Genomic DNA, 3,590 nt, shown 5'->3' on the forward strand with positions numbered 1-3,590 from the left:
CAGAATCCACATTTTAACAAGATCCCCAGTTGATTAGTATGCACAGTAAAAATTCGAGAAGAACTGCACTCAGTCACGTTAGGTGGTGTGTTCTCAGTTGTAACCTACATTGGAGAAATTCTTTCACAACCCACTGGGTACCACTGGCCTCTTGCTGTTGAGTGTAGTGAGACCCTGTTTCTGTTTTTTTATCCACTTTACTCCAGCCGGAAGTTGGCTGGAGAACGTGTGGTGGAAAGGGCTGGAAGATTACCAGTGAGGATCAGTGATTTCACTTGGAATTAGAAACCAAGATGGAGGTCATGGTCTGGTAGGTAGTTAGCCTCCAGTTGGAACTTTATCAGTTCCTTCCCAGGCCTGAGCCAAGAGCCTGGGCAATGGAGGGAAAGTGGTCCTGCTTTTCCCCAGCCTTTTTGCTTAGAATATAGAACTTTTCCCATTAGGACACTTGCCCCGTTGGCTCATTTTAGAAAGCCATCCCCTTCCTCACTGGGAGCTTTGTGCCTCCTGGTCCTATTGATACACTGTTGCCAGAGTAAAGAGGTCTCTCTTCACATGTTACCTCCTTTCATCTTCAATTCAAAACAAAACAAAACAAAACACCCCTATGAGGGTACTATTAACTCCATTTTACAGATTAGAAAACTGAAGCCTTAAAGCATTCTATGACCTGGCCAAGGTTGCAGAAGCCAGAAGTGAAGAGGCTAGAACAAGCCTCTGACTCTTTCCAGCCTCCAGCAGAGTCCCTGGCATGTAAGCCAGGGCCACAGTTGGTATCACTGATTGATCAGAGTGCCAACTCTTGAGTCTGGCCAACCTGGTATCATCCCAGGTGACTATGGAAATGTCCCTGGCTCCAGAAAAACAAGATTTTCAGACATGGCCCATTAGACCTGGTCACTTCGATTCCACTCAGCCCAAGTTAAATATGGCCAGTGTCGGTGGCTGGTGTCCCTTGATGGGAAAGGCAGGGGCAGGTGAATGGCCAGGCAACCTGGTCTCCTGAGACAGGTCAGTGGGTGGTGAGTCAGGGGGCTATAAACGGCCTGTGGCCCCAGCCAGCACTCCCCAAATACTCAGCTGATGAAACCCCCTGTAAACCCTCTCTGGGCCCCTGCCTGCTTCAGGGAGGGGCACATCAGCCCTTCTCAGGGAGGGGGGCCTCACTTGGCAGCCCCAGGACCAGCATTGTGCACGGTCTGTTCCAGCTTTCATGGCTGGACCCAGCCTCATGGGCTATATTGAGGGCTGAGTCACCAGCCTGCGCCTGGGTCAGGCTGACTGTGACTGGCTGGCTGGGGCCTGAGTCAGGCCCCGATTTATCCTGGAGAGCAAGAGGTTCGGGTTTCTGTGGGAGGGGGTGAGAAGGATGCCGGGAACCATCCTTGGCACTGGGCACCCTTGTCTGCCAACCATTCACTTACTCCCCTGGAGCCACACACAAACCTCTCTTGTACGGAGGGAAGGAGAAGGGGGAGAGAGAGGGCAGAGATGGGAGAGAGAGGGGAGGCTATACTTGGGAGTTCTTTCTTCACTCACTGGCTTCCCCTCTGAAATCCCCCCACCCCTTAAGAGGTGCCCTTAACTTACTGGGGGACCTCAGGTAATGCCCACAAAACAGGACTGTGAGCCAGTAGAGTTTGTTAAAGCCTGTCTGCTCCAACCAAATCCACCCTACCCCGTCCTCTCCTCCCCAGGAGCCATGTCTCACTCAGATCTATCTGTACCTTAGCTTCTTCATCAGGGCTTCAAAGACAACCTCACTGAACTCTGAGCTGGCACCTCAGACTGGGTATCAAATGTCTACCTTTTTACACACACACGCACGCGTGCACACAGTTCACCATGAGACCGAGCTATGTGTCATGTGTCTCCAGCCGGGCATCCCTCCACAGGAGAGCTCAGCCTCTCAAGCAGACGGTCAGCACTGATGCCCAACGGTTGGTTTTGGACAGGGGACAAAGGTGGCATGGGGGAATGAGCGTTCTGGAGGTGGGGGGTGCCAACAGGAGAGTGGAATTCCTGAGCACCTCGTCATAGGCAGCCGACAGAACATGAGCCGCAGGGCCCAAGCTATTTATACCTCGCCTGTCACTATCAGGGCCCCCAGAGCTCCCCCCCCCCCCAAGTCACACACAGCAGGTCCCTTTTCTGTTTCTGGTCCCTTCTCTGCTCCTCCCCCTCCCTACCTAATGAGAAGGGATAGAAATCATTCATGGACACCTTTTACCATAAGCACTGCCCCCCACAAAACCCCTGAACTTGTTTCTGAGCTCCAGAACAGGGACTGCCTTCATTCTGCCCTTGAAAGACAGCCCTCAAAGATACCCTCACTCCTCTTTTCATGATGCCTAGAAGAGGAATAAGAATGATTCACCGAAAAGGTCCCAGAATCTTCCCAATTCCAATCACCACACAGTCTGAGTTGGGGACTATCTGGCCCAAACTTACTGGGTCAAGAAAGATGGGGCAGCTGAGGAAGTTTGGCCTAAAAGGGGCACCAGGACATATGAAATGCATGTACGCTACAGAACTGCAGACCATATATTCTCCACACAAGTCCATTCTGTGGCGCTTTCGCCTCGCTCCAAGCAGCTCTGCTGTCTGAGTGCCTCAGTTTCCTTGCTATCACCATACCATAGGCCTCCAGCTACCCTTGACTTACCCTGAGCCCAGTTCTGCCTAGACTTTCTGGCTGGCTTGCTTGGGTTCTCCCTGCCCACCAGCTTTGTCACGTTTCCCCTTGGCTGTTCTGGGCTGGGATCTCCCTGTTTCTGTCTGGCTAACCCGCCCTTTTGCTGGAAGGATCTGCCTATGGCCCAAATGGGCACACTGCCCAGGGGGCTCCCTGGCACCATGGGGCAGAGTCTCTCACTGCCCTCTCATCACCTTGGTTGAGTCAGACATGGGAGTGGGGGTAGACACAGTCTGACTCACCAGGTACTCTTTTCCTGAGCTCAGCTTCATTCTGAGAGGATGAGGCCAAGCGGGCTGGTGACAGGGACACTGAGTCAGGGGCAGCCTCAGTCTTCCCCCTGGGACCCTGGGTTTGGGCTTCAAACGAGGCTTTTCTACCTGTAAAGTGGAGCACCCCCAAGCCTTCTCCCTGATTGGCCTGGGCAGTGTCACTGCTTCCTCTCAGTCCATCTGTACACAAGCACACACACTTCCTTTCCCCTGCAGGTGGACAATAGCCTGGGCCAAGAGCCAGGACTCCCAGGCCCTGTCAACGGCCCTGCCACCAATTCATCCAGAAAAGTCTGTCAACACTAGTTCAGTGTGTTTGGTTCCAACCACTAGCCTCAGTATCCCCATTTATCTCTTTGGTCCCAGAGCCTCTGAAAGGGGTGTATTTCATCTCGCCCGGGGAATGCTTAGTTTGGGGGTACTGCGTGCTTTCACCCCTCGCCTTCCATCTCTGCAATCCACGTCCACAGCGCAGCAGTGGCGCGGGGACCGAGCCCCGCCTGGGCCACAGACCCAGGCCAGAGCGGGGGTGGGGGGGCCCGAACCCCTCCCGCCACCACCGGGACCGCGTGGGGGAGGGGAGGCAGAAGGCGGGGCCCGCCGGCTCCGCGCGGCCCCCACCC

Source organism: Mustela putorius, unplaced genomic scaffold (genome assembly GCF_011764305.1).
Source record: "Mustela putorius furo isolate JIRA1106 unplaced genomic scaffold, ASM1176430v1.1 tig00003845_pilon_pilon_pilon, whole genome shotgun sequence".
Classification (NCBI taxonomy): Eukaryota; Metazoa; Chordata; class Mammalia; order Carnivora; family Mustelidae; genus Mustela; species Mustela putorius.